This window comes from Neofelis nebulosa, chromosome 2, assembly GCF_028018385.1.
Source record: "Neofelis nebulosa isolate mNeoNeb1 chromosome 2, mNeoNeb1.pri, whole genome shotgun sequence".
Classification (NCBI taxonomy): domain Eukaryota; kingdom Metazoa; phylum Chordata; class Mammalia; order Carnivora; family Felidae; genus Neofelis; species Neofelis nebulosa.
In genome coordinates, this window is record NC_080783.1 from 81,477,586 (window position 1) to 81,491,735 (window position 14,150).

General features: G+C 35.4%; 1 long non-coding RNA gene and 1 pseudogene across 1 annotated transcript in view; both read right to left on the reverse strand.

The window, feature by feature from the left end:
• The window catches only part of LOC131503705 (uncharacterized), a 148,356-nt gene that overhangs the window by 16,407 nt on the left and 117,799 nt on the right, over positions 1–14,150 (reverse strand). The window lies entirely within an intron of this gene.
• On the reverse strand, positions 5,505–6,392 carry LOC131503704 (small ribosomal subunit protein uS2B-like; annotated as a pseudogene).

Below are 14,150 nucleotides of genomic sequence, written 5' to 3' on the forward strand. Positions count from 1 at the left end.
ATCTTTTCTAGGGTAGTATTATGCAAACAAGCAATTCTTTCAAAAATTAAAGTCAAGATTTTGGAGTGAAGACAAAAGGTGTCACTGACAAAATGCTCAGCTTTCAATTTTAGTGTGACAATTTGATACTTAGTTATATAACTTGAAGACCACATTTGTAAGCTCTATTATTGAAAGGACCTGGTGATTACTCTATGCTCATAGCATTTAGAAACCTCACCATCCTAGTTATTAAATAAAAGCCACTACCTGAGTGTCTTACCTTGAGTCACACTATGAGAACTGCTCAAAGCTATGAAAACTCACTCAAGAATTTCCACATATTCATGTTATAGGTGACACTCTTTGATTACACAATCCCTGATAAGGTCTGTGTCAAATGCCATTGTAAAATGATTTTTTTGTTGAACTGATCTAAAATTAACCAACACTGTAGATTCAATAACATATCTCACAAACATAAGAATGTTCCATTCAACTCTTAGCAGGCATGATGGATAACCCTAAGATCTAAAGCATAATGACATTTCTCAGCCACTGAATCGGACATTGTCAAATGAAGAATCCTGAGGCAGTTGAATCCATTAGGTCTATGTAAAGATCTTCCTATATAGCATGTGAATGCTGATTTTCCCCTTGGAAGACTCCTTAGAAACTTCAAAAGATAGAGAGGCTCAAGAGTCCTCCCTCTAGCCAATGCCTGGTTTTATCTGGTCAGCCAACCTTTTAAGGACACAAGAGTAGTCACCAATAAATCTCAGATTGTAATTATTCACCAGCACTTCATAGGCCCTGGCTACTCCTTTCATACCATCAAACTCTTTGAAGTTTTGTGAGGGTCCATCTTTAATTTAGATGAAAGATTTTACTCTGTAGGTTTCTGAAATACACTCCAGAGAAGGATGAGTTCATTTATTCCTAGAGCCATTTTTCACTCACTTCTTTGTTTTGCAGGTGGCATTTAAACCACAGTATTTTTAGCTCTAAAATCAAGGGCAGGAATGCAAACCCACTTGCCTCTGTGGCATATAATCCAGAATCTGACTTATCTGAGTTCCTACAAATATAGAGTAATAGGTCCTAGTGTTAGTCAGAGTCAACAACAACAACAAAATCAATCAAACTAAAAGTTCCCAAAGTATGAAGGCAAAGCAAAACAACTAGGTTCTGAGCAGAGGACTTCCCATAAAGCAGAAAAGCAACCTTCAGACAATATCAATCACACACCAATAAACAAGGGAGATGCTAAAGGACATTTGTAAGATTGGTTGAGTGTTAAGTTAGAATCTTTTGTTTCAGTATATATAGTTTCCTAATCCATGACACTTTAATGAACCTCAACCCTGAATCTGGAGTCGTTTCCTAAGTAGTCTAACTTAAACTTTGGGTCTCTGCTTAAACATCACTTCCTTAATGAAATCTTCCCTGTCCCTCCTAACTAAATTAGAGTGTGCGTTATATATTGCCATAATATTCTTTACTTCTTCATAATGTTCATTACAATTAAAATTAATTATTTCTATAATTATCTGCTTAATTATTAGCCCTTCTGCTGGATTTAACATTGCAGTAGGTAAGACAATGTCCATTTTGTTTTCTGACATACAGGATATGGCCAATGTTTATTTATTGAACAATCAGTATTTGGAGACCGAATATTAAAACTGACATATCTAAGTACCTAGAATATTAGACCTAGATCTGATTTTACATCGCAATTGGCACAATCTCTATTCCAGTGTGGGGATCCTCTCTCAAAGTGTTTAACTGATGATCATCTGATTGTTACTTAAACATTTCCAACAAAGGGTCAGTAAGTAATTTGTGAGAATTTGTAATTTGTCTCTCACTCACCATTTATTAGAAATTACTCCATCAGGCTCTTCCTATAACTTCTGTGTGTCTATCCAGTCTTAGAAGCAATTCAGAATAAAATATATTCCTTCTAAACAAGAATACTTAAAAGGTAGTCATAATGTGCTCCAATAAGTCTTCCTTCTTCCAGGATTAACTCCTTGGTTCTTCTAAATGTTTCTCATCTGAACATAACATATATAACATGTGAATGCTGATTTATCCTCACAATTTGGTTTTGATTCTCCTCACAGTCATTGTTTCTTTATTCAGCTTGTGTCCCAACTTAACAAGTTGGGGTTTGTGTTAAACCCCATAACACTCCAAATGTGGTATGACCCTGACAAAGTAAAGTGAAACCAGTATCTTCCTTGATCTGGATTCCATAATTTTATTAGTGTAGCTTAACTTTACATTGCTAGTAGTATCTTACTAACCCTATGAAATATTGAATTCTACTGAGCTCAGCACCTGCTTTTTTTTTTTAATTTTTTTTTAACGTTTATTTATTTTTGAGACAGAGAGAGACAGAGCATGAACGGGGGAGGGTCACAGAGAGAGGGAGACACAGAATCTGAAACAGGCTCCAGGCTCTGAGCTGTCAGCACAGAGCCCGATGCGGGGCTCGAACTCACAGACCGTGAGATCATGACCTGAGCTGAAGTCGGCCGCTTAACTGACTGAGCCACCCAGGCACCCCAGCACCTGCTTAATAAAGCTGTGATATCTCCTGGGAATCTAAGAGTTACTTTTCTTTGCCATATGTGTATCAGTACTATATTTAATTCCCATTGCCTTGGGGAAGATTGTATGATATAAGGTACATGGAAGTGTCTTAAGGCCTATCCCATAACAGACATAAAAAAAATATATAGGTTTTGGGCACCTGGGTGGCTCAATCCGTTAAGTGTCCAACTTGATTTCGTCTCGGGTCATGATATTGTTATTTGTGAGATCAAGCCCCGTGTAGGACTCTGTGCTGATAGTGAGCAGCCTGCTTGGAGTTCTCTCTCTCTCTCTCTCTCTCTCTCTCTCTCTCTCTCTCTGCCCCTCCTGTGGATGCTCTCTCTCTCTCTCAAAATAAATAAATAAAAATAAATAAATAAAAACATATATATGTATATATGTGTGTGTGTGTGTATATATGTATATATATATACATATACATGTATGTATACATATATACACAGCTTTTTTCCCCTCTTCCTTCTGATTATTTTCATTTATCTCAAGACTTCAGCAAACAAAGCCAAGTCTTTTTGTGATGCTTCATGATCACTCCAAATTGTAGAGTCCTGAAGAATTGTGTTAGTTTGCAAAAGGCATTGATGAAGATTTCATTTCAGTGGTGACCTATTTTCTAGGCTTTTAAAAACCATGTTAGAGAAGGATACAATGCAGCAAGTCTGAGTATCTGTGTCTATGGCTCCTACAAGCAGAGAGGTATCCTGGTGGTGTCTCTGCCTTTCCACTTCCAACAAGAATCCAATACACAAGACTATTAGTATTCTCCACAAAGGCCTTAGTACTGTGAGCACTAAAAAAGGAACGCTGACACATTCAGTTTACTTTCTGTTTCTCATTAGTTTACAAATTGCACTATGTGACGTGTTCCAGAAAAATATTATCACCTTTCCACTAAGCTGTCAAATGTCCATGTTCCCATACTTGCAGGTAATCTGATGCTTTCTTTTACTGTATTCATTTGGCTTTATTTCATTCTTTCTTTTCTTCCTGTCTGTAAGAAAATGAATATTAACACTCTTATCTGTTTATTCACTACATTGTTATTTGTTCATTTATTATATATTATATTCATTTATTAAAGTAATACATACACATAATTTAAAGACAAATACCTTTATAGGTAACAAAAGAAAAAAAAAAGCTGTTTTTTTTGCTGCATTTTTCCCTATGCCAAAGTCCTGATCATCACAAGTAATCATTTTCATCTCTTTTTGTTTTTTCTGCTACTCACTTCTTACTTATAAACAAAATATTACATATCTATGTCTTGACTTTTCCATTTTTTGTATTATCTAATGCATTCCAATGATACAAGAAGAGAATTTGAGTCTTTCTACAAGCCTCCACTTTTCTCTTTCCCTCTCTTAACTTATTGCCATCTTCTCAGTCTAATTATGTTATAATTTTTATCAAATTAATATTTAATACATATATCATTATAACTACATTAGAGCTCACCCAGATATTATAATTATGTTCCCTTCATTGTAAACATTTGGTTTTTCTGGGAGATTGTCTCCTCTCCAATTTGGACTTGCTGAGAAACTGTTTTCTTGACTTTTCTTCACCATTATCTTGAAATTCTCTTCATCATCCTTCTGTTTATTCCCTGTGACTCAGATCCCATGTTTTACTCTTCCTTAGTTTACCCCCCTTTGTTACTAGCACGTTTTTTAGTGACTTCCTGAGAAAAGCTTCATGGGAAGTAAGTTTTTGAGACATTGCATGTCTGAAAATATTTTCATTTTCTTTCTGCCTTCACATTTGATTGATAGTTTAGCTGAGTATAGTATTCTAGGTTGGAAATTATTTTTCCTTAGGATTCTAATTCAGTACTCTACTGTTTTCTAGGTTTTGATGTTTCTGTTGAAAAGCTGAAAAGAGGTTGATATTTGAACTATAATGGTATGATTTTCTCTTCCCTCTTTTTCCTCTGTTTTCTTCCTTTCTTTCTTTTACTCTCTCACTTTTTCAGACCTTTCTTTACTTTTTCTTTCTTTTTTTAAGAGATTTTATTTTATTTTTTTTAAGTTTATTTAATTTGGGGGGGGAGCAGAGAGAGAGGAAGAGGGGCAGGTAGAAAGAGGGAGAGGCAGAGAGAGGGAGAGAGAGAGAGAATCCCAAGCAGGCTCTGCACTGTCAGTGCAGAGCCCAACATGGGGCTTGAACCCATGAACAGCAAGACTATGACCTGAGCCGAAATCAAGAGTCAGGCACTCAACCAACTGAGCCACCCAGATGCCCCAGACCTTAATTTTCTTCATCACTGATGTTCTGAAATTTCATGACCCATTTCTCCAGTGTTAGTGTGGGTTTTTTTGTTTTTTGTTTTTTTGGGTTTTTTTGTGGATTTTTTTTTCTAGGTTCCTTGTGAGCTCTTTCAATCTGAAAACATGCCCATTAGATTTAGGAAATTTATTACCTCGTAATTTTTTACACTTTGTTCTATTCTCTTTTTTGGAATTCAGATTATTCATTAGCTTTACCTTTTGGAACAGATTCATATTATTCATTAGTTGTACCTTTTATTTTCCTAACTTTTCTCCCAAGTTTTCATACTTTTGTCTTTTGATGTTACCTCTGGGAAGACTGCCTCAAGTACATATTCCAAACATTTTACTGATTTTAAGGTTTATCCTTATCCTGTTTGTATTTTGAAAGAGTTATTTCTTGTTCAAGAGATGCTCCCTTGAAAAATATCTTGTTCTTGTTTCAAATGCAATGTCTTATCTTACTGAAAATTTTACTTATAGCTTCTTCCTCTTCCTCTTCTTCTTCTCCTTACTTTTCCTCTTCTCCTTCTTTCTTCTTCTCCTTCTTCTTCCTCTTCTTCTTCTCATTTAGAAACTGTTTATTTTTTGTTAACCTTATTTCCACCTTATTTGCCTTTGTTGAAGAGCAGCTTAAGACCACTCAGTGGTTGTTCTATACCCATTCAGTGGCCTGAGCAGTGGGAGCTGCAGACCAGTCTTCAGTGGCAGGCTGAGCACTTCAGTCTTCGGAAGGGAACTGCTGACTAGGCACAGAGGGCACCTGTATGCCTTCAGACCAGTCTGCAACTTCAGACTGAGTAGCAGTAAACTCAGGAGCTGGAGTGGTCCATTCACCCAGAAATTCCTCCTTGGTCACAGCCTTTTTAGTAACAGCCTGCTCTTCCTTTTCAATCTCCTCAGGACCTCTGAAGAAGTAGAGACCAAGCATGACATCCCATGGTTGTTCATGGGAAATGGTGCCACACATATGCAGAACTTCTCAGGCCAGCATCTACATCAAAGCCACTGAGTGAGATCCCTTGTTGTTGCAAGGGATAGCAAGGTACACATAGCGCAGAGGAGAGTCTGTGTTACACAGAACAATGGCAGGCCAGTTAGCATAAGATGCCTCTGTGAGAGGCTGGTAGTCAGCTCTGGGATCAGTAACCACCAGGAGTCTTGGCTCCCAGCAGGCTGCCTGGATTTGGTTAGTGAAGTTTGCAGGAGTGAAATGGCCAGCAATAGAAGTGGCTCCAGTAGTAGAAGCAAACTTCAGCACAACGCACTGGCCAATATTCCTGGATGAAATGACACTGACATCAGCCAGATTTTCAATGCAACAATGGCACAAGCTGCCAGCAGAAGCTTCTCCCAGGTTCTCTTCAGATTTATGATGTAGATATTATCACTTTTTTTTTCCCTTTAGATGTACGATACCATTTTGAAGTCAAGGTCATTGCCACCTAAGTGGGTTCCTGCTGCAAGGAATTTGAGGACATCCTTGTGCTTCATTTTCAGGGCATCAGGGGCTCTGAACATTGTGAAAACATCTGAAAGTTTCCCTTTAAGTTACAACGGGAATGCAAAACAATGTCATATGAACCCCACCCCAGGTAGTGCAGAAAGGTTTTTTGCTTTTTAAGTTTTATTCTCTTTCCTTATCAACTTTGTTTCCTCTGAGTCCCCCTTTTCTACTTGTTCATTTTGGTCTTTGCCTTCTGCATTAGGAAATTCTAATGTTTGATTTTTCCCTGGCCAACAATTTATATTGACAAGTGATGTTCTATAACTCTGTTTGGGGGAGGAAAAAAAATTGTGGATTGATAGCTCTTACCATGAGCAATAAAGAAGGGACCATGCCCTTTCACTTGACATGTGATAGTTTTGTAAACCTTCTGTTTTGAGCCAGTCTTTTGAGCACAGGATAGGAACTCTCTAGGCTACTTCTTAGTGGTGCTGCCATCAGCGTTCTGAGTCAAAAGGGAAAAAGCTGCTGTTAGACTCCCACTACAGAACATAGATTTTTATTCAATCTTCTTGTATCGAATTCAGGGCCACACCCTATGCTTAGTTTTGCTTGCTATCCCTAAATTAACTGTTTTTAGATCAACTGTGCCAGAAATGGAAACTTCATTTCTTCTGCTGAGAAATTATTCTGACTTGGGAGTTAGTCTGGCCATGATGACTTAGGGAGGTGATCTGGGAGTCTAGCTACTCCTTAGATTAAACGTAATTTCCACCAATCTTTCTGATTTTAGCTTTATCTCCTAAACCCAATATAGAAGTATCTGGCACCCCAAACTCCTAAGATTTTGGGGGTTATACAGGTAAATTGGTTATCTTATTTTTGAATCCCCCAATATATTCATCTTTCTCATGTCTAATTAATTAAATGTTACTTTATCTACCGACAAATGAATTTATACAAAGTTGGGACATACTTACACTAAAAAATCAGTTGTTTATCTAAAATTCAAATTTAAAATTCCAATTTCATCCACTATTTTGTCCAACTACCCAAGTATAGTAGAAAGTAGAGTAAGGAAGTGTTAAGAATGCTGAAATTTTCAGGAATCAAAGAATGTCTGGATTTGATATAAAAAGAAATATATTTTTAATATAATATTTAGATTAGCAAAAGTTCCCAATAAAGTTACTAATCCAGAACTTTTTTAGACAAAGAGGGAAAAAAATATGGGAAGTAGTGTGAATAAAATCTTTACTATCATAGCAAAAAATCACTAACTTTCTGCTAATGTCTAAATTGAGAAATAAGAAAAGCAGTATAATATTAAGGCATTCACCAGAAGACCTAAATAGAGGAATGATTAAATATGGTTGTCAATGGGCAACAGGAAGCCACTGACATAACTTGCAGAGAATTATGGAATTTTACTATTACTCCTATAATACTTTTTGCTTTTTAATATATGTTTACCTTAAATTAATTTTTTTCAATTGTTTTAGGAAATACCTTAAGTAAATATTTATGCTTCTAATATGGTGTCTATTATTATAAAGTAGCAAAAATAGCCTGCCTATAAGTGTCTATGGCCTTGACTTTAGAACACTTTCACATACATCTTAAATTTGGAAAAGTCATAGCGAGAATAGCTTAAGTTTCTTCTACTGAAGAAATTAAATTTTATCTTTTTCTAGTAAGAGAGACTTTTTTCCCTAGGGAAAATATCAAATATGAAAGAAAAACTCCAAGCAAGTGATAACAATCTTGCTTTCATGAAAGAGCAGTCAAGAAAAACACATTCATTTGTCTACTTCCAAAGCTTGCTGCAGTTACTATGAGATATCTGAGCAATGTTCCCATTTTTAATAATGATTAAATAAGTAATTGTTTCATTAGTCTTAATCTTGGGGTTTACTATAATCTACGTTTCATGAATAAGAATACTAATTTGTCTGATTAATTTCCTTCTAGCAGTAATTTTAGTTAATAAGAGTGATAAAGGCAATACACAGAAAATGTAACATTCCCATAATTACTTACTAAAGTTATGAATATAAAAATATGCAATTTCCAAAATGAATAAGGTTGAAAAATAATAGAAGGGCACAGATATGATAAATTTGCATACTAATATCAAACAAACTTAATATATATCATGGTAGTCAACGAATCCACTTCAAGACAAACTGGTTGACCTTGCACATTTGAAAAAAAAAACAAAAACCCACAAAACATTGTAGCTGTCATGTTCAGTACTATAGGGTCTCTGATGGAGTTTCTCTGATAACAAAATAAAATTACTCCATATTCACTACACACCATGATCTTATAAATAATTAGAACTTCCTAGAGATAAAAATATGTTTTACGATCCAAATCTATGGTGAAAGTCATATCTGCAAAATATTGAAACCAATTTCCACAAAGTACGCAAAAAAATCCAACCTGTTACCTGTTGAAAACTTACTCTTCTCTGTTGTATTTACAAAGGTACACCTCAAGGAAAAACAGGTAATGATAGCAATACCGTAGCTTCAACAAAAGTCAGGATTTGCACGAATTACTTATGTTTAAAGGGTTTTTTTGTACTTAGGATTCATAATATACTGTATCTTATTTTACAACAGAAAGAGAAATTATGGTCCAATTTACTAATATAATTATAATCATAATCACATCTGCTCTTAAAGACTGTCAAATATCTCCAGAGTGCACTGCATACATTTCCTTTACTAGATTCCCTCTTTTATGAGTTAATTAAACAATTTCACAGCATTATTGTACAACTATTTTGCGTTACATATTGTTTGTGCAGAACATTCCCTTTAATAGCTCTATTCTTCAAACAGATGTTCATTTAAATCTTTTCAGAGATTTTATTTGAGGAACAATTAGTTCATTTATCCTACTATGTTGTCACCTTTCTATGGATTTCGAAGCAGCTCTATCTCTATCTTGTGGAAAGCCTAATATGGTCAACAATTCTAAAGGGAGGAAAAAAAACACTCTTTAGCAAATAGGTCAGTTCACAAGGATTTCAGAGCAAATTACCCCTGAATGACGGCTACTCAAAGCTACCTTAGTATTAGAGTACAAAATCAATAAGAACTTTTTTCAAAGGCATAAAAAACTAAAAATACATGATAGCACATTTCCCTATTCTTCTAGTTTTGTTTTTATGAACTTTTACTTACACATCCAAACAGATTGGGTTCATTATAAACCAGAGTAAAGTGACAGATTGAAGGGAAAAGAATTGATGCAAGATGGCTTAAAGTTTTATTTATCAAAAAACAACTGAATCAGTCATTCTCCAAGACATATTTTCCTGGGAAAGTGACACTATATATTGCTATGAACTCGCTTATCTTATCTAAACATTTTAAAGGAAGGAGATGCCATCTACTATGTGTTTCGAAAAGGAAACTTCCCTCCTGACTCGACTCGAATCAAGTTTTACAGAATTTGAGTGTCTGGCCAGGTCTGCTTTGTGCAACTCTCTCAATGAATTTATCTCCTTTATTCTCTCTGTCCTAGAGAGCTATGGCAAAGAGTCAGTTGTGTTCAGTAGTGTAGATGGTGTATGTCATGCAAAGAAGGTTCATTTTGTTTTCCTTTTGTGAATAATCTCACTGCAATGAGGTCAGAATCACATTCTCTTACTCTTCTTTAAATATATGGGGACACAGAAGTACATTTGTCCTCACTTTTGAACTACAAATTAATGAATTATGAACATCTATTTACCACTTTGAAAGTGTAATGTGCATTCTTTTAGATGGAAATATGGTGTCAAGAAAAGTGAGGAACCAGTATGTTTTCAGAGCTATTCTTCTATTTCTCTTTCTTTCTTTAATTTTCTTTTAACCAGAATTTGGTTCTACTGGAATAAGAAAAGCTGAAAAGCTGAGGCATTAGTAGGAATTTAAAATATGTTCACAAAATGAGCATTTCACTTTCAGGTTAAAAATGCGCAAAATGTAAATTACTGCAAAGTTTCAGAACACTTGCTCTATAACATCCCAGCCTTCTCAGCAAATACAGCAGAGTTTAAAGTAGTAAGTTTTGAATTGTTCCTTTACCTAGACCATCTGAGATCTCTAAACAGGAGTGTCTCAAGGAACATTATGTTAAAATAAGTTTCCCATTTTGGGAAAGAAGAATTCAGGGATGATTAAGATTCTTGGATGTACTGAGATGGCCGTTCTCTCTGCCATGTGAATTGTGAGCACCTGGCAGTGAACAATGATGAAATGGAATGTATATGACAGATTGCCAGAAGCAGAGCCCTCTAGTCATTGTAGAGGGAGCCTATTTAGGCACTAGCTAGAATGGCAGTAATTTGAAAACCATCTAAAATATTCAGAGGAAGGTGATTTTTAAATGGATTTTAATATATCTATGTAATAAAATGCTCTTTGGACATTAAAAAATGATAATATATATTTTTATTTATTATTTTTTAAAAAAATAAGTAAAAAAAGCAATATGCATATTATGGACACACCTATTTATACATTTATAAGAGCACCTGCTGTCCAGACGAAGCAACTTAGTTCTTACTTCATTTACTTAATTTTTCCCCTTATTTTATAGCAAATATTATTCGTTAGACACTATAATGGTCACAGTGGGAATCTGAAGCTACAGACCATGGACACAAACGCTAACTAAGCTTTGCAGGCCAAATATTAGGCTACATTGTTACATTTGTGTGAGTGTGTGTGTGTGTGCTGCATCTGAACTTCTTTTGGAAGTACTATAAACATTCATCTCGGTGCACTAATCATAACTGAATATGTTAATGATTTTTCACTGTTGAACACATCTAAGTAACACTCACCTATGTAAGAAAAAACAATTTCCAACCTTATCCCTGCATCCTCCCAGTCACTACCACCGCCATCCAAGCCGAACCAACATCTGATTTATAATACTTTGCCTGGCTTCTTTTGCTCAATACTATCTTTGTGATATTCACTTGTTTGCATTTAGTTATAGTTCATTTATTCTCATAGCTGTAGTGTATTTTATTTTCTAAACATACCACAATTTATATACCTATTCTGTTAAAGGACATTTGGGTTGTTTCCAGTATATGACTTTTAAAACATAGTGCTGCTATAAACATAATTGTGACTTTGACTGATCTCCTTATTAACTCGCCCTGTTAAAAATGATGTTTATATATATAAGTCATGGGGATTTATATATTGTTATAGAATATATTTGCAAATTTTTAAAGATTATTCACATCAATATTTGGTTATTAATTTTCCTTTGTTGGTAGTGTCTTGGTCAGATTTTGGTATCAAGGTTACATGGACCTCATAAAATGTGTTAAGAGGTGCTCCTCTTTTTCTATAATCTGGAATGGTTTTTATAAGATCACTCATTATAAATATTAAGAAGCATTCATGAGGAAGCCATTTGGTCTTGAAGTTGTCTTGTGGGAAGTTTGTAATAATATTTTCAATTTCCCCAAAAAACAGATGATTAAACTATCACTTTTGGTCAATTATGCTTCATAAAATTTTAAAATTTCACCTACATGTAGATGTCTAACATTTTTTCAATATTGCTTTTTAAACGTTTTTAATATCCATGTTAATAACCACTTTCTAAATCTATCACATTGGTAATGTTTTATTTTCTCTCTTTTCTCTTATTAAAGATTTGTGAATTTTATTAGTAATAGCACATTTGGTTTGCTGATTTTCTCAATTTCATATTTATTTCTTATTTCACTCATTTCTGATCTTATTTTTAGGATTTCCTTCTTTCTACTTTCTTTGGCTTTGATTTGCTTTTTTCCTGTGTTCTTGAGTTGAAAGTCTACATAATTCATTTTCAAACTTACTTTCAAATACAAATATAAATACTGCTTTTGTTTTTATGTTGAATTTTAGCTAGTAAATTTTAACTACAAAAAATAACAATCATATCAATATCAGGTGCCCAAATAGCTGACACTTCACTGAGCTATACAACAAATGTTTATTGAATGTCTGCCACATGCCAGAAGCTGGCGACAGTGTTGAAATGAGACGTATACGCCATCTTCAGGGAGCTCATATTAATGGAGGACTACAGGTAGCGATCACATAAACAAACACCTTTTACTTGCTAACCATTGTTAAAAGATTGTGACTTTTGTTTTAAAGTTAAGAAGGACCAGGATGACCACCAGGATGACAAAAGAAAAATACATATTTAATATTGATAACTATGCTAGAATAGGCATTATTATTTGCATTTTACAAAGAAGACAAGTAAGACTCACAAAGACCAAGTAAACAAGTTTATAACTAATGGATGGATGGAATCTCCAAATATCATATTCTTTCCACTCTATCAATACTTCTGTCAGAGAACTAGGCATTCTGTGCAGGGATTCCTCCTTCCATCCTCTTTTACACACACATATATTCTATGACTCAAAGGCAGGTATAAACAGCAGACAAGAGCAGACATTTCCAGTGAAGCTTTTGAAAATTCTGGTAGTGAGATTAACATTTGAGGTTTGATTTGCAGAATCAAAATGCTTGAATGTAATAACTGGAGGATGTTCAGAGATGACTTTTTTAAATTTTTTTTTAGTCTTTATTTATTTTTGAGAGAGAGACAGAGACAGAGAGACAGAGTGTGAGCCAGGGAGGGACAGAGAGAGAGGGGGACACAGAATCTGAAGCAGGCTCCAGGCTCTGAGCTGTCAGCACAGAGCCTGATGCGGGGCTCAAACCCACGAACTGTGAGATCATGACCTGAGCCAAAGTCAGACGCTTCACCGACTGAGCCACCCAGGTACCCCCTCAGAGATGATTTTATTTGTTCCTATTATTTATAGATTGGTCAGAAGCAGGATGGGGTACAAATGTGTAAAGGATTAGTATAGAGCTGCAAAGGAAAACAAAGGAAATACAAAGCACATGCCTTAGAGAACAACTGTATCTTCACAGAAAATTCACATTATATAAATGAGCATTTCTCAAAAAATTGAAAATGCAGTTGTCAAACATCCCTTCTCCTCCTTCCCTAAACAGTTACTTGTTTCACGTTTTTTTATGCATTCCCTAAGAAAAGCCTCACAAATAAACAAAAGACCTTGAATGGGCTCCATCTACAAACAAGCTCCTAGCAAGAGTCTCAACTGCTCTGTTGTCTGTTTCCCTTTGCTTCACTGCTTCGGGGACAGCAGACAGTCAGTCCAGTTATGCCTTCAGCAGGAGAAACCGAACAAAGAAATCCTTGGGCCCAAACCATTCAACAGATCTTCTGCAAATACTTCAGGGCCAGTGAATTTTCAAAACCTGTGATTTTGACTTAAAATGAAGAAGGGCCAGGATGAACACAAAACTGATGGCTGGAGGGTTTGGGAGAGAATGACAGTGACTGAGGAGAGATGGCTTCCTGAGAGGTTTTGAAATGGAGGAAAAGGAGGCTCAGCTATGAGGAATATTTGTGAAAGGAAAGAACAGATTTGGTGCTTCCTTGGCATACACAGGCTCACCTACATCATAGTTCCATTCCAGAGGTAACTAACCTACTCTGACAAATCACACTGGTGGCCAAAACCCAGATTCTGCTCTGCCCATTTTAGTCTGTGTGGTGAATGCTGTTTAGAACCATCAACCTGACAGAAGAACTGTGCCTAATTAACACTCTCCTAATACCCCAGCAAATAACAAGCCTGCTGTGGGGGAAAAATGCATTCACACTTCTTTATCAAATTAAGGCCAAAAAAAAATGCTCCTAATTAGCTAAAATCAATTAATGTGACAGCAAAATGAATGTATTTATACTGTCAGCTAAAGGTACAGTCGGAGAAGTGT